The following is a 22,132-nucleotide window of genomic DNA, read 5'->3' as shown; positions in this document are numbered from 1 at the left end:
GGACCTGGTTGTTTGGGAAAGTGCTGGGGGGAGAGGGGGGAGAGGGGGGAGAGGAGGATGAAGGCAAAAACAGACCTGGAAACACACTAAAATTGAAGGGAAGATTTCCAATTTCTGTCCTGGATCGCTTGTTGTGGTGTGAGGATGATGCACGGGGAAAGCTGTCTCCGTCTTTTCGCAAAAGGGCAAGTGAGGTCGGACCGCTCCGGTACACCAACCTCAAATAGTCCAAAAAGCACAGACACACCAAGCCTGAGAAATCCCTCACAGTATTTCAAGGGTGAAAAGGCCACGGATCCAACTACAAGACTTCAAGTTGATGCCTTTGAGGGGGGAGCAGCACGAGGCCTTGTGTTGTGAGGGATGTTTCATCTCGGCCCCACAGCAGTATTCCAGTTTTCTTGCTTGAATGATAGTTTTCTCCTGATTTGGTGGTAATGCAGTGAACAGCACAGACAGGCTGACCTCCCTCTCAACTTAATTTCCCTCTACAGGCACATCTACGCCCATCATTCACTCCTAGACTCGCCAAGAACACGGAACCCACGCTGCTGTTGCTTTCCTCGCACAGTGACGACCTGGAGGCAGTTGAATCCCCACAGCGCGTTGCGGTCTTCTTTCTAATCCTTCCCGGCCCACTTTAAGGCTGCTGTGCTGAATGCAACCCACCGCTGTTTGTTTCACGCCACAAAGGCTCCCGTCCCTGAACGAGGCGCCAGCGTTGTGAATCTCCTCTGCTGTGCTTTGCGATGAGTTAGTGAAAGCACCTGTCTGCAGTGGGCTTGACAAAAGATATTCACCGTTGAGCTGGAGGATGCAAACGATAACGCAGGTAACGCAGGTGGAGGTTTAAGAGTGCGAGGACGGAGCAGAGCGATGAAAGCACGTGGTGCCACATAGAAGAGGCCAGATGCTGCTTCGCCTGCTGTATTTTTAACGATGCTCTTTTATTTTTCATTAACCTAGAATTCCTCGACTACGCAGTCGTCCCCCCCCCCCCCCCCCCCCCACCGTATGCAGCTGCTCGTTCTTTGTCCAACTCTGAAAAGGCTTTCTCTTTGTCTTTTTTGCACGTGAATCCACCACTGACACAAACAGGAACACAGATTTTTTTTTTGTTGCTCTGCAGTGCAACCTATATGCATCCTAGCTGGTGTCAGACCCTTGAGGGGGGGGGGGGGGGGTCGCTGTCTGCCAAGCATTATGCAATCTAATGGACTCTAGTGGCTACTGGGCCACTGAAAGCACAACAGCAACCACCGCTAACCCCTTTTCTCCCCTCCGTCCCCCACTGAATCCATCTGGGTCCACGCATGAACTCCTGGTTTTTCCCTGCACACACACGCACACACACACGCACTCACACAAATACACACATTGGCACACATTTTCTCTCTCTCCCTCATGTTGTTTTTCCTCTGTTCCTCCCTGCAAGCATGGTCAAAATGCCTGCCAGTCAATACCACAGGTCTTGGATTAGACTAGGATCGCTGGCCTTATATTCCCCCCTCTGGCGTGAATGAAGAGAAAGGGTATATTTTCCTTCCTTTTCTTTTTTCCACACAAGATAACCCCCCCTCCTCCCCAAATCCCCCACTTTTTTTTTTACCCTTTCCCTTCCGTTAGGACGGGAGTGCTCGCTTTGGGTTCGCTAACATCTGCTAGTCGTCTGTGTGTTTTGAGAGCAGCTACTCAACTTTCTTCTCCTCTTTCCTACCAGCTAGTTGGATGAGGCTCTTACTTTGGCGGGGTCTTCTTCATACTTGTAAAGATTCCTCAACTAGTCGAAACCCTGTCGACTGTCCATGCGTGTGCGCTGGTGCTCCTTTCACCAGTCCTTTTTGTGTCCCTACTGGTCATGTGTGCGTGTGCACAAACGTTTTAAGCAACGTGTTTAAAGTACACTGTGATCCAGCCACAAGGCATATAGGGAAAACCCATCAGGGAGATGTGGTTGCAGCAAAACGGGTCACCACCACCTTGGCTACAGCAGGCTATCGGACGCAATAAGAGACATTTTAGAAACAGCAGACCTTGAAGCGTTACTCTTTCTGCGTTCCCACCACATCTTTCTTCCCTCTTTCTTCTTTTTAATTAGCCCGCCAAATGGAAACTACCTCAGCAGACGGGTTTGTGGCTGTGACAAAATGAGGTGGGGAAAACCCTGCGTCAGGACGTCTGTTTTCTTCCCTTTTCTCTTTTTTCTAATGACCTGCTGCCATCCAGCTTCAGTCGGTAGCAGGAGGAGAACAGTGAGATGAAGAAAAAGGAAGGACTGGGGGCAGAGTGTGATCCCGCCCTCCCCCTTTGGGGCTCAGAGGGGAAGTGTCTGGGGCCGGGCTGTGTGAGGTGTGAAGAGTGTCTATAGGCAGGGTGATGAAATGAAGAAGACCAACCCGTGTGGTAAAACGAGTGCCGGGCAATAGTTTCTGTAATGGATCTGTAAGTCCTGTAATGTCACCGCAGCACGGTCGGGCAGGCGGGAAGTCCTGGTCCAGGGCCTCCAGGCCCTCCCTTTGGTACTGTGGCCCCTGGTGTGGTGTCAGTGCGTGTAAAGAAAAGACGCACCCGGGTCGGTCAGCAATGGACCATCTACCTACGGAATCAAACCTACGTGGTTTCTTCAGATTTTTGCCAGAAGCATGAGACATCTCGCTCTGATGCTCCACCCTAAGGAAAGTATTTTCAAGCTAAGTCAGTTCAGGTTTTGTGTTCTCGGCTGAAAAGCTGCTTGTGAGTCTTTCTTGATGGAGTCTGACAACGATCTTCAGACCACATGTGTTCCGTCTCCGAAAAAAAAACCCGGCAGACATTCGTAGCCTTGACGTCATTTTTTTTTTTTTTTCTTCAGTTCCCATCCAACTCCCATGACTGCTGTGGCGCGGCGCGTTTAGCACATCTGCGCTCTCGCCCCGCATTTACGAGCGCACTTTATCGTCTCTAAAAGGAGCTAAATTGATATCGCCGCAGGACGTTGCTTTGCTCCGAGCGCAGCGAAATGTAGTTCTGACATCTGGCGTTTCCATTACGCCCCCCCTCCCTCCCCCCCGCCCCCCTAATCCAGAATCAAAACGCCACCAAATGGGTTTACGCGTGTCAATCACGCTCTCTGTGCGCGGGCGGATCGCCACCCGCAAATTACAGTCCGTGCGCTCACTTCATCTGGAGCTGTTCCCACTGTTCCAGCGGGGGTTTGAGGGGGATGGAGGGCGTGGGGGCGTTGGGGGTTGGGGGGGGGGGCATGAGAACTCATTAGCGCACGCAGCACTTCTTCCCCTCACCGCAAACGCAAAAAATGAAAGCAGCGCCACTTTAAAGGCCAAGAGGCTCATGAATATTCACGAGTGAGACGTGTTCGTCATTGTAACGCATCACAAAAGAAGAGGAAGTAGACGCGTTGCCGGTCTCCACGTGGGAAGTCTCAGCAGGACTCGCGAAGGCTTCCAGCTTTTAATCATTTCCCCATGAGCGCCGCATAACCATTTTCTGAGCGGCGGCTGATGCATCCGTCTACAACCCTCCATATTTTTTGGCAAAAACATTTGAGTCTTTCATGTCCCAGTTTCCCCAGTTTCATTTCAAAGGCCTCGATTTGCTTCATTTCCTTATTTTGATTTGGAGGAACCGAGATGTCGAGGTCCACGCTGGATCCGTGCAGATGTTCCAAGTGCTGTTGTGGCAGAGATCCGGTGTTTGAAAGTCTCCACTGGGACCACATCAGCACACCGGTCCAGACTCTGACTCACACTGGAGGAATTAATCAGCTGTGTGTGTGTGTGTGTATGCAAACATCTGTGATTTATGGAACAATAAATACACTTTATTTTACTCCTTTTTAACAGGACCGTGTGCAGGATTTGGTTCATGTTGTAACCAACATAATACCCCTTTGAATGATGATGAAATCTAAAACTAGGATTCTACAATCCCCAAAACATAGTTATGAATATTTTATTATATTTCTGCGAGAAAATCCTCAGAAATACCAGCACTTTTTATGAGTGACATTACTTCTCTGCGCAGTTCTTCAACATCTGGACTGCTGTTTGATATCTCCTGCGTACTGCGCGACATTTTGACATGCTTGCAGGAGATTTGTCACACACAATTAACCGCGCCGCCCCGGGTCCCAAAAAAACGCGGCGCGGCTTATCGTGCCGCGCGCTGCCTCTGGGCCGCCGCGGCTGTTAGCGTGATCACAGGCAGTAATGTGGCGGCTCCGCCGGGCGAGTTAATCTTTACTAATGCACTCTGTTAACAGCCATCTGTGATGTCGACTGCCACTGTAAACCCTCTAGGCGGAGCGTGGTGCTGCCTGCAGCGCCCCAGCAGTCAGCCCTCACTACGGCCCGGGGGGGTGGGGGGGCGGGTGGTGTTATCCAGCCCCGAGAGCCTTTAGACGCCGAGGGGGGAAAAAACCACCCTGTGTCAGATGGAATCCATTTTGATTTTAAATGCAAATACCGACGTGAATACGACACGCTCTCCGGCGGGAACCACATGGAACCCTCCCCCCCTTCAAATTACAGTGAGGGGTATCCAAACACAGGTACATGCTCGACCCTTTCACTTTTTTCATCGACCCTGTGTTGAGGCGTTATTGTGCTCCGGGGTGTGGACATTTGAAACGGAATATAACTTCAAGTGTGAATCTTTGAAGACATCAACCAGCTTTAAACGCTGTCCTCACGCTGTCCTCTCTCCTTTTGGACTCCTCATCTGGGTCCATCTCTTGCTTTCACCCACCCTCTGGAAAAAAGAATATACATCTAAGCCCTTTTGACAGCAACATCAGCCAAGGTCATATTCACTTCTAATGGGTTTTCCCTGCGACGCTTAAAGCAGTTTTCACGGTGTAATGGAGGCAGGCAGGCAGGGTGCAAAGCTTGATTACTGTGATGATGGTAATTTGTTTAATCAGGAGAGGGGACCGGCTGCGTGGCCGCTGTCCTCCAAGGCTCGGCAGGAAATCCTCTCTGGCCCGGGAGTCTACCGGCTTTCACGGCGCGGCCTCCGCTGGGCTTTTGAGGTTCATCACGAAGAATTATCGAGTGGATGGAAAGAGAATAAAGGATCATCAGCAAAATGAAGCAGCTTTCAGCCTCGGATAGCTCCTGTGATCGTCTCTAATATCCGGTCGTGCGGCTCAAATAACCCTTGGAACAGTTCTCGAGCAAACATGCCACGTTCTCCGTTTTCCCTATCTTGTGGTTGAGGGCACACTTTGAAGGTTCTGACCATTAGGAAAGTCCTTGTTTCCATTTTCATAAACAAAGCCGAACAGAGCTTTTCCAGTGCGGGTTTAAGCAAGCCGAAATATGCCACGGGGCACCTGGGATTGACCATCTACCGCCGCCAAGTAGGTTTGGCTCTCCGTACCAAACTCTGTACGGTAGATCCCGGATGAATCTCTGCGTTTGTCACGGTCGTGGTCTAACACACCTTCGAGCGGTCAGCCCAAATCCTCGCCTGGTCTGTCTGTCAAACCGAGTCAGCACATGTGCATGGAAAAAGGGCCTCAGCACAACTAGGAAAGTATCAGTATTAAATCTGCTCAGAGCCTGGAGGAGCCCGGGAAAACTCTCAGTTTGGACCTGGAAAAGCCTTCCTTACAAACCGGGACAAAGGGAACATTTAGCCACAATGCTATCGAGCGGCACGACGGGAAGCAAACCCATGACTGCTCGTGTACAATCCTCATTTTTGGAAGTAAAATCTTTAAATTGCCGATTGTTTCCGATCCCGCGGCCGTAGCTGTGGGCCGGTCTGCCGCTTTGCACGGACTGTGTTCAGCTAATGAACTCCACCGTCCCAGACGCACGTGCGCCTGCTCGTCCTCTGCGTCCACACTCGGCTTTGAAGGAGTCTGTCCAAGATGCCTTCGTTTTTTTTTTTTTTTAAGAAGCTGATTACTTTCTGTTGTGGCCTCGGCTTTCATTTTCGCTGTGTGTGACCACAATGGACACGTCTTGTTAGACCTGCAGCGCAAAGAGCTTCTGCAAGCATCTGTCGCCCGCCGGGTCTCCTCTTTAGTGTGGGATGCGCCACCGCAAACCTCTTTAGCTTTCACAGCATCCGCCCGTCTGCTCTTACTTAAGGAATCGCTTTTATCACCATATCTTGGAGCGCAGCTCATTGCCTCAGCTTTCCTTTTGTTGTGAGACGAGGAAAAGCTGCCCGTTAACATGTCTCTTCCTTCTAACCGCCACTCCTGACGTCTCTCTTGGGACCCCGGCGTGCTCGGCCTATGAGGTAAAAAAAAAATGTTGTAAAGTAAAACCGTGAGCGCAGGGTGGAGTACCGGTCGGCCAGCGCCTCGTGCTTTTTTCAGGAAAAGCCAGACTGCACTCTTCAGAAACCACACATTCCTGCAGCGTTGCAGCAACGGGGGGAGAGAGTTGGGAGAGCATTGAGAAAGGCGATGTGTTATTGGCTGCAGGAGTTTTGTTGGCAATATCTCTCTGGCCTTCGAAAGGACGGGAGCGCAAAAATAGAAGATGTCCGTCTTCCTGGAAAGATTGTGCGTGTGCGAATTGTCTCAGTTGAACGCCAGCGGCAACTTATTCTTCCACAAAGTCATTGAAGATTGAAAATGCAGTCTTGTATGTGGTTGAAGCGCTGGACCTATTTCGGTTGCCAGAAGTCAAATATTTACATTGGGCGGAAGATAATTAAGAATTTCACCCCATCAATTCTGTGTATGAGCCAGAGGCCAAAACACACGACTTATACACAACTCATCCTGAAATGCACTTCATTTAACCGTGTATAAAATAAAGCTTAAGTTATGTGATGCGCCCCGCAGGATGTCGTCCACAGTCACATGAGCCGTTTCCTCGTACTCGTGGGCTCCGTGTTGTTTGGACGTTAGGATAAGAATGCTTTTAGCCGTCAGCAGCTGGCCTGCATTTGTAAAACATGGAAGCGTTTTTTTTCTTCCTCCTTTCTGTTGTTTGTTTTCGCCAAGCACAGGAAGCGGGAGCGGACGGAACTGTGGTGTTTCTGTCAAACATCGACATCAAAACTGTCTGTGTGTGTGGGATTGCTGTTTAATCACAGAGGCTTCAATTTACAGAACGGATGGGTGGGGGTTGCTGAAAGTAACCCCCAAAAATGCACGGGCCTTCGGCTAAATGTTGTAACCGGTGAACCATCTGTGAATTCACGCTGACGAATTGGCGCCTTGATGAGCTACAGGAAGTGTCCCTCCGTCCTGCAGTATGTTCATTTGAACAATCGGCGCGATGTACGTAGCCGATGAACGGCCAATGGATTCACCGGCCAGTCCAGCTGCTTTCCACAGGGCTGAATCAACAGCCCTTCGGTGGCGGCGAGTTCGATCAAGTTTCGGACCGTACCGCTCGAAGGTCCAAGGGGCTCCCCGGTCTCAGGGCGGGCTATTCGTCAGAATCTGCCGGCTGAACCCCATGTGACTCTTTGGACACCGTTATAATCCAAACAGGTCTCTGTGTTGCAGCTGAAAAAGTGTGTGTGTGTGCGTGTATGTGTGTGTAGATGCTTTCCTTCTCTGTGCCCTCAGTTGTTCTCGGCACATTAGTGTGGGTGTACCATGAGTGCTTTGATTGAAAGTGTCCGTGACTATATTTTTAAAGCTATTAATGGTTTTAAAAGGTCTAACAGCTGTATAGGTGCACATTATTAATGCCATGATCAACTGCAGGGTTTGGCTCGTTGATTCTACTTCACTGCGGGAATGTAACCCACACTCCGATAATACTCCCCCCAAGAACATTGCATGGAAATGAATTCATTTTCCCTGCTTATAATGTTTGGTTTGGAGTCTAGAGATTTAAAAAGTGGTTGGGGAGTGGTTGTCTGGATCCTACACTCCCGTCTCGTACGCGGCTACGCTCATGCACCCATAATTATACGTCATTAATGCGCAATTACATGAGTCACGCTGAGCCCACGTTGCATCTAGACTCTGTTCACACTGGAGCCCATGAGATGCCCTCTATTGTGACATAATTGTCCATTTTGTGCGTCATCGCAGAGCGATTTGCTACCTTTTGAAACAATCACATTCCCCCTTGCTCTCACTTCAGACGGTCAGAGGCTTCTTCTCTAAAGAACAAAGTGCTCGAGGAGACGCTGAAGTAAGTTAAACGTCCTGAGGTCTGCATGCCTGCAGTTTTCAGGATCCTTGAGGAAACTATTTTGGGTCCGTCGGAACGGCCAATGTGTCAAGACACTACAGCACCGTAGCGTCGCCTCACGGAAGCCCGTTTCCCCTCCTGATAAAGGGTCTCTCGTCTCTTGTGCCGCCTTGAAAATGAACGATAGCACAGCGCCAAAAAGTCCCTCTACCCGTGCTGCCAGAAAGCCCGTCTGTTCCCAACGGAGACCCCTGCCGGTGGCAAGAGACCAACGTGACCTCGACTGCGGTTGTAAACAATTGGTTAAAGTTTGGCAACATAACTACTAGGTTGGGTTTAGGAAAATATCTTGGTTTTGGTTATAGTAACAATGTTGAATAACACACTTTAAGATCCTGTGTAAGTTTGACCTGACCCGCGAAATAAGTCAGATGGAAGTACGAGAAAAAGGGCTCTACTTGTCAGATCTTTATTTATTAAGACATGGTCCGCTTTAGAGAACGATGGACCATAATGCCGATTACGCTTTATGGCGGGTTTACTGTGGACGGCCAAATCACCGAACTCGAGGCTTCATAAATGGGTCTACACCAACCAATGGGTGACGTCACAAGTTGTCTTTGAGTTGTCTTTCACCTCCGCAACCGATCTGGTTCCACAGGAGAAAAAGATATAATTAGTTATTATAAACCAAACACTTTGGCAACTGACATTTCAGCGGCGTGCTCCTGAGCCTCGCTTACATTTCCTGACCCAAACACATTGTGTCCCGGGCGACCCGGCTCGCCGACTATTAATACCCGCTGCATACCGTGCTGAAGGTGACGGCGCGGACTCGCAGCCGACCCTCACTCAACCCGCCCTCCCCCCTCCAACACCCCCCAGTATACGCACTGTAACCGCTCCTCAAACTCTTAGAAGAAAAATATGTTTCTTCGTGCACTTGTGGAAGCCGAGACGTACTTGGTTTTATGTGGCGTCAGAAGTCTGTTGCTTGGTGAGGCGGGTTGAGGGGGGTGGGGGGGCAGGCATACTGCTAGAAAAACAACCGCACAGACTTTTGTCGAGTTTCACAGTATTGGTTGAACTGTATTTCTAATTTGTCTCGCTGAGATATAGTGACTGATGCCCCAACCTGCCTGGATGCTTCCTGCTATCTTAAGTACATTTTCAAAGGAGCCTCATCGTGCTCATTTTCACTTGTAGAAAATAATACTGTCGTCCTACTGTTTTTCTGACTACACCTGTACTACTCACCCTTCGTCTCAGCTCCTGTCTCTTTAAGACCCCCTCCTCAACACGGGACACGGGGAGGGGAGCTGAATCTAAATCGGCTTGCTGATGTTTTCGTGCTACAAAAATAATGACAGGTGTTTTCTTATTTCACTTTTTCCTGGTTGTGTGTACGTGCACATTACGTGTGCCCCCCTTCTTTTTTTTTTCAAATGAACCCAGAACACCGTTTCCACACACGCGTCGCCCGCTCTCCCTGTCCTCAGATCTGGCCGCAGGTTGTCTTCATAGACCTGATGCGCCATTGAGTGTCGATCCAACACACACACACACACACACGCGTGTAATGTGCGATCCAACACATGCACACGCGCTCACTACTGGTCAGGATTAGCCCTGGCTGATGGGATCAGAGATCACCACCTGTCGCTCCTCTCCTGTCATCTGGTTCCTCCAGGGCCTCGGCCGCTCTCCCCTTGTTGATCGCTTCCTCACGTCGTCGCTGTCTCTTCTCCCTCTGACAGGAAGCACACGTTGTGTCACCAACCTTTTCCCCCCGTCTCCGCCTCCTTCCTTTCTGTGAATGCTCTTTTTAGGGTGGTGATGGCATGTACGTTGTTGCGTCAAAACCAGTTTGAAACAAGGGTGCAGAGAACTAACCCCAACAAAAGTGGAACCCGACATGCAACCCATATTTCTGGAGGGACCAAATTCACCAGCGCATCCCTCAACAGGCATGGGTATAAAATGTTTAGGTATTCGCTTCTCCAACACAGCTCATGTTCAACCAGAGACGCGACTGCTGTGGATTTTATTCATTTCAAGTATTTTTTGAAGCAACAGTTTGTTTGCTATTTTCAGTTGATTTTGATCTTTTGACCGTAAAAGGAAAAGCAGAAGTTTAAGTTAATGGCATGTAATGGAAATACTAATACTTTGAATTTAATTTGCTTGTGTATTTACTTAATGGGATAAAGAACGGTGTTTAATGATAAATGATTATTGTGATGTAGAATTTAATCTACTTTTTGTTTGTCTAAGGTAATCAACCTATTCCTGTTCCTACTACCATTCCTATTCCAATCTGCTACTTCAATACAAGTACTCAACTGTGAACAACCACCAAATCCATCTCAAAAGGGACATAAAACCCCAAAACAGACCCGAGTTGTCCCTTTGTGATGTGTGGGTTGAACGAGCCGTTTTCAAGTTTGGGCTGAGCTGAATATAATTAACAGCTGGAGAAGCATGTTTGGATTTAGCCTTGACAATTAGCCTTTTTACATTTCTGCCCACTCGCCTGTCTCCCCCGTCATCCCGTCACGGGTTCCTCCTCCCCCCTCGTCCTGTGGCCTGCTGACTCCCTTCAGTCCCAATCAATCCTCTTAAGGAAAAGGCTTGAATGGGAATTCGATCGCTTCACCGCAAGGATTTTGGAGCAGATCAGCCAACAAAGCGGCGCAATCTCCCTCCTCCCTCTTGGCCCCCCCCCACCCTCCTTCACTCCTTACATGCCCCTGCCCCATCTGTTTCTCTCCCTCCCGCCCATCTGGCTTTCATCTGAGGTGATAAAGGCCTATTTGTCAGAGCTGGCAGCAGTGAGAGATTGTCGTCATCAGGAATGTGGCATCACTCCCCCCCCCCCCCCCCCCTCCACCCCGCGCACACTGATAATGCACAAATAGCTACATGTATTAACAGGCATCTGAATGATGCTCTTACAGTCATAATCCAGCCATCTATTCATGTCATCTAAAATACATGGTCAATTTGTGCTTCTGTACATACGGGAGGAATTGCGACGACAAATTGGTCCGTTCATGTTCATCCACGTCATCAGTATCTACATCTTAAATGGTACTTTCTTGATTCTCGAGGTTCTGGCTGTCCCCTCTTGGTTGAATGCACTCATTGTAAGCCGCTTTGGATAAAAGCTTCAGTTAAATGTCAAATGTGAAATATTTCTGTTGTATTTTATGTGGTGAGGAGGAGACGTGAGTAACTGACCCCTGTTTCCACCAGAGAGCTTTCAGGCTTTCATGTCGTGGTGTTAATGATCTGGCAAAGAAGAGCGCAGGGTTTCTCTTTCCTTTTTTTATTTTTTATTGTGCAACAGATTGACGGTAGACACGCAACGCAAGAGACATTAAAATGTGTGGCGGGCCTGGACTATATTAAGTCTGAAGCAGGTCACGTAGTTTATCCATCGAGCAAACAAGTGCACGCACGCACGCTATCGTACATATGAGGGTGCACAAATGCATGATGCCAAACACACACACACACACACCTAACGCGGGGTGTTTTTATAACACGGGTGACATGCACGTGCTTTTAAAAGGGCAAAGCTGAAGGAAACCATGTCCCTCCAGTGACAAAGTGACAGAGAAAACCAGACTGCGTGAGGTGTGACTGACGAGAAACCGCTGACATCCAAGTAAAGGAAGAAAGACTTTTCCTTGAGGCTTATCTCTGTTATCGAATTGGAAACACAGACGAGTCATCGAAGAATGGCCTTTTTTTTTCGGTGTGGCTCTAAAGGTGAATCGATCCGGTAACTCGATTGTTATAAGACAAGTTGATTAGCTGTTAATCTGGAACGCATGATCAGTGATGAACGACCCGAGCACTTTTAAAGTCCCCGCTTTATGTCGGACATGCAGGCCAGAGACAGAGCAGCTCACGGGGGACTGAGGACGAGTAACGAAGCACTGCGCTGTATTGCTCGGTTTCCCCCCGTATGCAGAGGTTTTCCCTGCGTGTCGCTTCCTACACGGCCAACAACTGTCCTGTTCAAGAACAAAGAGTCCGAGTACAAAGCGTCCACACACGGGCCTCGTGGAACAAACGCACACACGCACACAGAGCATAATTGTAGTGATGGGGTTCAGCTTGTGTGTGGGTGTGTGTGTGTGTGTTTCGCGTCCGCGTTCAGTCAGCGGTGCACAACACCGGACTCCGACGTCTCTCAGGTGATCATGAGATGCTATGTATGTATGTAAATATATATATATATATATATATATATATATATATATATATATATATATATATATATATATATATATATATATATATATATATATATATATATATATATATATATAATCGGCCATATGAGCGTGTGCACACAAATATTCATTTAATCGACCCGTCCAGCAGCACCTGTGTCCGTGCAGGAAAGATGTTGAAAGTCTGCTGGGGCTTGAAAGGCTGCATTCATCCGTTTCCAGAGCACTGACTGACACACTCACAGAGGAACTCTGCATTTGTGTGTCTGTGTGCGTGTGTGTGTGCGCCCATGTGTGTACACACACACACACACACACACACACACACACACTTTTACAGCCTTCTTTGTGGGCAACATTGCGTTCTGGACCTTCAGAGTGAGCACACGATGTCTTCACTCTGAGGCTGACCTTCAGCGGGGGTCAGGCTTGGTTTTATGGTTGAGGTTATAATTACATTTAGGTTGGGGTCACGGTTTAGGGTTGAGGTCAGGATTTTGGTTGTTACGGTACGGTTGAGGTAAGTGGCCACGGAATGCATTATGTCCAAAAGTGTCCTCACAAAGGCAGAAGTACAATGTGTGTGTTTGTGAGAGGGGGGGGACTGTCACACAGTATGACGTCGGGTCAAAGGTCAAAGCGACCTTGTCTACAGTTTGTGCGTCAGGGAACATGTGTTTATGTGTACATGTACGTGTGTGTTTATTTACAGAAGGCACCGTTCTGACAATGTGTGTGTTTGTGTGTGTGTGTGTGTGTGTGTGTGTGTGTGTGTGTGTGTGTGTGTGTGACACACAGCGTGACAGATCTGTCGGCAGCCCCAAGACGCTGTGAATAATAAACACAAACCATTAGTTTTGATTCATGGCGTAACTCACTCGCTGACATGTTTTCTACAGATTTATCTGAGAGGTATGCACGTCAACCCTCTTTGAGCTTCTGCTGGAGGTTTTTGAATGTTTTCTCAGCCGTCCTGCTCTAAGGACGCAGAGATAAAGGGAGATCTGTTTCCTCGCGCCCCCCTGCAGATGGTCTTGGCAGCCTCTCAAGTACCCCTCCTTCCGCAGCTTTTCCTAACTGGCAGGGTCCGTCTGTCTCCCGTGTCGACCGCTGACGGCAGCCGAGTGCAGCAGAGGCATCGGTTCTGGTTCGCATGCGACTCCCCTATGCCCCCCCCCCCCATATCCTCCCCCCCGCCCTGCTCCCCTGGATGTCTACCTCTATGGAGCGAGCAGGCTTTTGACGCAGCGAGGTAGATAACAGTCACGCCAGAGGAGGATGTGTACCCGAGCATTACACAGCAGGTCTGAAAGAGTCTTGTACGAGGAGGGGGGGGGGGAGGCGAGGGGGGGTCCCGATGTGCTCCTGGGAGAAAACTTCCAATGCCTCCAGTTAGCAGCATAACTGTTCATTTCCTGCTCTCGCATATAGAAGGAAGGCAAAGGTCTCGTATAACCTGGAGTCAAGTGAGTGCTGATGGGATGCATGGGAAGAGCTGAAAACATGTTTTTCATGGGGGGGGAACGCGGCACGAATTGATGGCCACACGCCCGCCCGCCCGTTATGAGTGAAGAAGGGTCACCGTGACCTTTTTTTGATGAAGCAAGCTTTTGTCAGAATGCAAATCCCCCCCCCCTCCTCACCAGGTTAAGTGGGCACGTTAACAAGCTCTGCCATTTGTCCGCCCACGATTTGGTTTGGATTTGAGGGAGGGAGAAGCGGAGGAGCTCTTTAGTCCGGCTGGAGGTTGCCATGGGAGCCAGAGGCGATGTCCGTGGCCGTTGTGTCCGCGCGCGTCTCTTTGTGCCAGCTGTGACGGTTGCCTTCAAACATCCGCTCTTCCTCTTATTAGCTCGCTTGTCTTCAGCACTCTGCCTGCGAGCGACGCACAAACCCGGGCCCTCAGGGGCCCTCATGGTCCTCGCGGAATGAAAGGGGGACATAGTATAAAGGAATCCGTTCACTAGTGCAAATATATTTGGGTTAAAGCGGGTCGTCCGTTTGTGTTGCTCTCTAATGTGAAGCTGAAAATAATCATCATGTCTCCTATGAAAGCATGGCGGAATGCAGCCAGTAGGGCGGAAACCGTTTCCCACGAATAGTATATTTGCTTTGTTGACCCTTTATGTAGTGTACTAACTTTTCATTCGTCTGAGGTGAAAGTAAATGGAATTAGTTAGAAATAATTAGTCAATTAATGAATTCATCATTGCTTTCATTTGTTTAAGGGAAAGTAAACTAACTTAAGGGAAAATAATTAATCATTTTCGTCCCTCTGCAATTAAAATCAAAGCGCAAACAGCCAATTATTTAAGAGTTGGAGCTTCCCCAATACGAGCAATTTCTCTTTTTCTTTCATGTCATTGTAACATAACATCTTTGGACAAACCGGAATCAGTTGTTGCCAGTTAAACGAGGCCGAGGCCTAAAGGTGTAATAAAATTGCTTGTTTTTTTAACGCGATTGCTTCAGTTTTTCTGAAAAACTAAGCGCGAACAAACCCGCATTCTGAAGGGAGATGATGTGGAGGAGGCATGCTGTAGCATCTACGCCCAGTGGAGAAAGGAGGATGGGGCAGTTTGTGGATCCCCCTACATCCGACATCCGATGTTAATAAACAAGCACCGCTTCTCATTCACGGGCGCCGCTCACGTCCGTGTGGCGAGACCCGCCTCCATCTTGGACGTTCACCACGTGCGCCGTGCGATCACTCCCAGCTCAACGGAGACACTCCACCTTGTTCCCTTGGTGCTTTGGGGATATCGGAGTCTTTGAGACAGGGAATATGAAACCTGTTTTATAGAACACACTTAAATCTCTCTGCCTGTGTGTGTGTGTGTGTGTGTGTGTGTGTGTGTGTGTGTGTGTGTGTGTGTGTGTGTGTGTGTGTGTGTGTGTGTGTGTGTGTGTGTGCTCCCTCGCCTCAAGGTTCTCTCTTAAGCTTCATATTTCTCTCCTGTCTGGAGGGAAGAAAGCTGCCGTGCTGCAGCAAATCTTTATGCCTCCCCACACACACCTCCACCTACCTCCACCCACCCTTCAGCTGTAGAGATGACTGGAAGGTGAAGCCCATTTCCCAGTGTCTAGAGTTTCACGGCTGACAAAGAATCTAAGCTTTCCCGAAGCGTATCAGGGGCCGTTTTTTTAACGGAGCCGAGGAATTCTGCCTCCCTCCTTCTTCCTCAGAGGGCAGAAAGAGTCGAGGGCCCGTTACGGTCCGTGAGGCTGGATACCACAGCGCTGAGGTATTCTCTAAATAGGGCCATGTTGAAGCCACATGAGCTCCACATTGCCCCCCCCCCCCCCGCTCCCACCTCCCGCCCTGCTCCGCATGAGTTCTGGCAGCCCCAGAGTTGGGGAAATTTCCCAGCGAGGAAGGTTTACATTAACTTTACTTTAAATCCGACCGGGGCCCCCGAGAGCCGCTTCACGGAATCAGACGGCCTTTAATTAGAGTGTTGAAATATTCAGCGGTCTGACGTGAGCTAAATCAGCCTGAATGTGCGAGGTGCTCGCTCTAATGGAAGCATAAATACAAAGCTGCTGTGAAAGCTGCGGGGGGGGGGGGGGGGCGCAGGGGGGTGTTTTCGTTTTGACTGAATCCTCCCAGTTTCCCGTGGCGGCAGCGTATTCCATGGTTATTTACGTTAGCGTCCCAATCCGACCGGACAGGCAGGGGGTGAGAGCGGGGCGAGCACCATTGTTACCCGCCAGCGGCCGCTCAGCATGTGTCTGTTTCTCTTGGAAGCCGTGGAATTGACTTTCATCCGGTGGGGAAGCAATACTGCATGGCAGGAAGTCATACAGGCTCCCCGTGTCGTGTCTCCCTGACCGGTGCCAAGGGAGAAGCAGAGGAGCCAGCATGCATTGCTAAATACATATACATACTAAAAGCCTACACACAAGTACAGACGCCCCTCTCAAGCTCTCGAGGGTTTGTGCAAAGTAATGACGATCCGTCCGATGGTTGTTTAGATAATTGGCCGACATCAGTGTCCCTCACCCGAGGAGCGGGATGCCGATTGGCTCTCCGTTTCGAGCAGTGAGGAGGTCGCTCATCCGAGCCACAAAGCGATGGCGACACGTCCGGCGAGCAGGACGGCCCCCTGCATGCGGCTGTCCCGCAGCCTCGGGCCGTTGTGCTAGTGCACCAGTCGGACGTCATTTCTTTTCATAACGCCGTGTCAGAAAAACAAAAGGGGGATTCTTTCCACCTGTCACCCATGTGAAAAGTTGAATAAAACCAGGAACAGAGCAACAAAGGATATTTGGAAAGTGTTGTGGCCGGTAATGAATCTCTTGACACGCCCTGGGAGCCCCGAGTACCAGAGGGGGACATTCAAACAAGACAAGAGACCCAGATGTTTTTCCTCAGGATCTACCAGATGCTATTTTCTAAAAGGCTTTTTTTGCTCAAACAGCTGGGCACTGTAGTCTGTAGGAAACGCTATTTTCAACTGTGGATAAACACACACTCGGTGCTCAGGTCGGAGTATTTAAGGCAGCGGGATGGTGCGTGTGGGACCGACTCAAAATAAACTACAACGTTTGGTTGGCTGGTTACTGGAGTTTGCTTTTGCTCATCAGTGGAGCCGTGTGGGACAGAGGAATGTGTTTGTCCCCGTCTCTTTGATTTGCACATCTCTTACAGCTTGTACCACCTCTGGTTTTTGTAGCCGGAGACCCCCGCCGCCCTCTGGAATGTGGCCATTGCCTTTCTGTGTCAGTCTGCTTTAGAACGTGAGACGGCACCTACGCGCTCAGCCGGGAAGGTGGCGATGCAACGTGATCTCACGGGGGGGGGGCGGTGGTGGTAAGGGGCATTTCCACATGATGTATATCCTCGCCAAATGAAGAAGTTTCGTGTTCCCTCAGCCTTTTAGAGGAACATCGCTGGCGTGCGATAGCCGGGTGCTGGCGTGTTTCACACTCGCTGAAATGCTCTCTTTGGAACTTCCCTTTTGAACTTATAAGGTCGACTTCCCTGGCCGCCGGACGTGTTTGGGTGTTATAAGCGTAAATGTCAGAACGGTGGCTCCTCGTCTCAGTCACGCTCTGTTTCATACTTCTTCTCAAGCGCTCTGTCTGCGTCTCCGTCCCACACAAACGCACACACTCACGCACACAGCGAGCGTTACTCGCAAAACCGCTCAGCTGGAGTCACTCCAGACCCGACGGGCTCCAAGAGAGTTTGATTTGTGTTGACTTCCTGCAGGAGCCCCCCCACACAGCGCTCTATTCAGCTCAAAGACTATCAATTAGCTCCTTACTATGATCCCTGGGAGGGCAATAAAAGTTAGAGTGGGTTCAAAGAGCACACACACACACTCTAACCTGTTTTGGCCCTGAGGGGTCCGGCTCGGACATCCTCCCCTCCAGTCCCGTTTGGTCTGTTTGGCGAGGTGGGTTGCTCTTCGTTCTAATGAGCCTCAGCCCGTGCTGGATCACTGCCAGGATGACGGCAGCAGCCGGAGGAAACACTCAATGCGATTTGAAACCAAATGCACCAGCGCTTCCTTCATCCAACGTTAACCAAGAGTCTGACACTTGAAGCGGGGCATCGTAAAGTTCTTCAAAAAAGCTGTTTTGATTTATTGGTTGAAACCCCCCCAAAGCTGTGCGCATGGATCTGTGGCAGCAGGCCGATAGAGTTGCTTTGCTTTGGTCTGTAGGGGTGGGAATCTCTTGGCACCTCATGATTCGATTCGATTCCGATTCCGAGGTCAACGATTCGATTCTAAGCCGATTATCGATTCTAAACTGATAAAACGATTATCGATGCATCTGGATTTTCTAATTCTCAAATCTGAGTTTGCTACTCAGGTTGCTAATCACTTCCTACTTTATTTGATAATTAAAGAAAATCACTGGATGAATTACCATCTCTAATTTTTTATAAGGGAAAAAAAAATCTTTGTCACAAATATGATTTTCTATCAACAATGCAAGAACCAATGCAGCTTGCATTTCAACACAATATGAAAGTAGCCGATGTAAAAAAAATATTAAACAGATTCATTTTTCTTTTAAATGAAGAAAAAGCTGCTCTTAGTCTCAGACCGGTCCGTATTTGTAAAATACCGGAAAAAAGTCCAAATCTGTGAATATCTTGCCAACGTTCAATACGGATCGACTTTTTGGAAAATCAAAATAATGAGGTAAGATATGCGCAGGCTCCTCCATAGGAGGAGGTAACTTTACCGAGTTATTAGATATTCAGATTCAGACTGACGGACCGGTCTGCGAGCTGGACGCATTGCTCTTAATGTGCCGGTAATGATGGTAAATGATGGTTGTAGCTGGTTGTCATCTACGGTCCACTACGATTACCGAAGGGGGGCGTTTGTTTTTTGACAACGTTTTATCTCATAATTTCGAGCGCGAGCAGAGACTAACCTTGCGAGCAACGAAGTTCACTTTTCGCGAGCGAGCAAATATCTCGCGCGAGACGGACTTTAAAAAAAAAAAAATTATTCCGATTATTAACTTTTCTGAATCGAGACCGAATCGTTCTAGAGAGAATCGAGAGAAATCAAAAAATCCCCCAAAAAATTCCCCCTGCCCTACTAATTAGGCCTTAACAGGTTCAGGCTCTCTCTCTCTCACCCAAGCACCTTCCTCTACACAGTTATCTCATAGCAACGGATATTTGTTTGCCTGGTTGTGTTGATGAGAGCTGATTAGTTTTTTCGCAGATCACAACCAAATTCACACTCTACTGACCGCTGCTTTCACAGTTCGCAGATGACACACAGAAGAGATGCTATCTGCTTTTATTCTTCACGCAAAGCCTGAGCGTCAGGCTTACTTACTCCTCATCTCCTCCACGGTGGTCATTCCCAAACAAGCACAACTGGCTGGTCAAGTAGAAGAACTTTCTTACTGAACATGTATATGTCTGCAGTACAGCGCTCAGCCACACGGGGGACCCGAATGTTCGGACGGTTGCGATCATTGACACCTTCTTCTAACGTTAAAAATGAATTAATTGATTAACATTCATTCTTTTTTTAGAGAAAGAGGCACAATTCCTTTCACGCAGCACGGCTGTGCGTCGCAGCAGGCTTTGGTTTTCCTCTCACGCACGTCTTAGACTCAAGGTAATAGTCGGGAATCAGAGATCTGAGAGTCTACGATGTGTCCCTGTCACGCCTCAGAGCTGTGTTGGCCGAATAACAGTGTGTGTTTGCGTGTGTGTGTGTGTGTGTTTGCGTGTGTGTGTGTGTGGGGGGGGGGTGCACATTCCTCAGAGAGGAGCAGCGTTTCTCCTGGCCTGACTTGCAGTGGAGCTAATATTTGTTGTGTTAGAAGTGAGAGCCGTGTGTCAACAGGAGCCCAAGCTTAGTTCAGATGACTCCATATGTATCACCTCCATCCCTTATAGAACGAAACACACACACACACACACCCCTCCCTCCATCCCGTATAGAAACACACACACACACACACACACACACACAGTACTGTACGCACACACAGGCCCGGTGCCTTTCAAGCCCCTCTGGGCGTGGACGTGGGGGTTTTGACAGGCTTTTAGCAGAGCAGCCTCCAGGCTACGGGATTGTCTGCGGCAGTGGGTTGCCTCCCCTCCCTCCCCCCTTCCTCCGCTCTCCCTTGTCCACCCCCACTCTCTCTTTTATCTCCTCGGTCCTCCCCTCTCCCAGCCTCATCTCTCTCATCTGTGTTCTGTCCAGACTCGGTCTGTAGTCCAACAGAGTGACAGGGGGGGGGGGACAGACAGACAGACCAGGTGAAAGCTGCCCTCCCGCTGGCTTATTAGCTCATTAGGGGGGCAGACATGCCGGAAACAACGGCTCTTCACCTGGTTCACAGAGGGCACCCAGCGCTAGCTACCAGCTCATTATTTCCTCCGTGTCGCTGGCGTGTTTGTCCCTTTCCTCCGTCTCTAAGCTCAGTCAGACTCTGTAGGATCTGCTTGTCAAAGTGTCCAAATGAGGCCGTGTGTGTGTCTGTGTGTGTGTGTGTGTGTGTGTGTGTGTGTGTGTGTGTGTGTGTGTGTGTGTGTGTGTGTACACCTAGATGCGTCCTTGAATGTGTCACACGTAAGGATTCACTTGCTATTCCCCAAAAAGTGATCTTGCAGCATGCTTTGTTTGCTCTGGTGAGGGTCCGTGGTCTCTACCCGACTCCATCCACACCAGAGTGTCTGATTTCACTTTTGAAATGTTGCCTTGTCTTGTGTCAAGGTTCAAAAGATCAGTGATCTTCGGCTTTCAGACCCAAAAAGGGCCCCATCAGTAATAAGTGCAATGAGTCCTTTTGCCTCACGTGCCGATTACGAAATACGGTCCGAATCCAATAGAAACGTCCAGCTTTCCAGCACAAATAAACACGTTTATGTTCACGTCGAGAGGCGGCAACAGACTGAACTAAATTGCTTTTGCTACAATTAAAAAAAAGCTAAATGACGGTAACGTAGCCACTTTATGCCGCTGCGTGCATGTTTAATAGATCCACTATAAAGAGTTTCACGCTTTACCTCAACCACTTTATATGTCGCTGTGGCGACGGCCGTGTGAACAAAATAAATACGCCGTTGTCATCGCAGCTGTTTGGGTGGCGGATGAATCTCGGCCGGCGCTCCGGTCCGTTCCTTAATGCAGGGCTTCAGCGTGACATGTTATTTCAGGCTCCTGCTCTTAGATACTGCCGTTACAGCGCGTCGCCGCACACAAAGGCCTCGCCAATGTCTGCCTTACATACGCTGTACTGAACACAAACTGCCCCCCCCTCCTGCTCGGGTGCTCCAAGGCCTCCACCTGCTGAAGCGAACCATCATTCTCTTCTCTCTTCTTTAAGTCACTGCGAGGTGCACGGCTCCAGCCCTCGGCAGTGGAAAGTTTACCCTCGTGTATGAAGAGCGACTGGGCGCGTCTCTTAGGTGTCAACTCCCGGGGAACGTTGTGCGTGCGACAGCGGTTGTCATGGTGAGGTGTTTTTGTGAGCCTCTGCCGGGGCGGCGCCGCTGTGGGTTTTAGAGGATTGAAAACCGAGGCAAACCAGGGGAAAAAGGGGGGATTGTTATCGATCTGAGCGCCTGCTTCGCTGATCACATTTGGTTTGTGTGCAGAGCACAGAGGAGGCTCACCGTCCCAAGTTTTCATATTCACTCCCCTACCGAACGTAAGTATCACATTTCCTTTTAGATTCAGTGAACGCGCACATGGGAAGTGAGAAAGGAGCAATAGATTAAATAGTCACAATGGAATTTGAATTTGATATTTCCAACTGGATCCAATTTACGAGCCCGTCTGCCTTCAGTCACAAGAAACTATGCAAGATTATTAAGTAATTAAACCAGAGCAGGCTGGCTGCACCCATCAACTGATTGATTCATTGATTTAGGTGTGTGTGTGTGGGGGGGCGGGGGTATAGATCTCACAGTCAATGTACACAAAAGGTTTCACATTGTTGGCAAATAAGCGTACGTGCTTTCTCGCTGAGTTCGCTGAGAAGACTGAAGCTGGTAATCAGGAGGCTAGTTTAGCTTAGCACAAAGACTGACAACAGCTGGAAACAGCTGGCCCGAATCAATTCCAAGGGAGCTGAGCAACAGATAGTGAACTTTACAGGGGGCTGGTAGTTGGGTTTTGTTGACTTGTTTGTTGACTCTCTTTGGTAGTGTTTGCAGCAGCCCGTCTCCAGGGACTCAATGCTTTAATTAGCAATCTGCTAGCACATCGTCCATTGATTCATTTACCTAATCAGGGGAAAGTTCATCCATTAAATGATAATGTCTCAAAGTTTAAC

At 49.2% G+C, this 22,132-nt stretch overlaps 1 protein-coding gene across 1 annotated transcript in view; it reads left to right on the top strand.

Annotated features, from left to right (window-relative positions):
• The window catches only part of sdc2 (syndecan 2), a gene marked incomplete in the record, with an annotated part of 29,948 nt that overhangs the window by 2,223 nt on the left and 5,593 nt on the right, over window positions 1–22,132 (top strand).

This window comes from Gasterosteus aculeatus, chromosome 10 (genome assembly GCF_964276395.1).
Source record: "Gasterosteus aculeatus chromosome 10, fGasAcu3.hap1.1, whole genome shotgun sequence".
Classification (NCBI taxonomy): domain Eukaryota; kingdom Metazoa; phylum Chordata; class Actinopteri; order Perciformes; family Gasterosteidae; genus Gasterosteus; species Gasterosteus aculeatus.
Note: the sequence above shows the minus strand (reverse complement) of the source record. Positions and strands in the feature narration are given on the sequence as shown.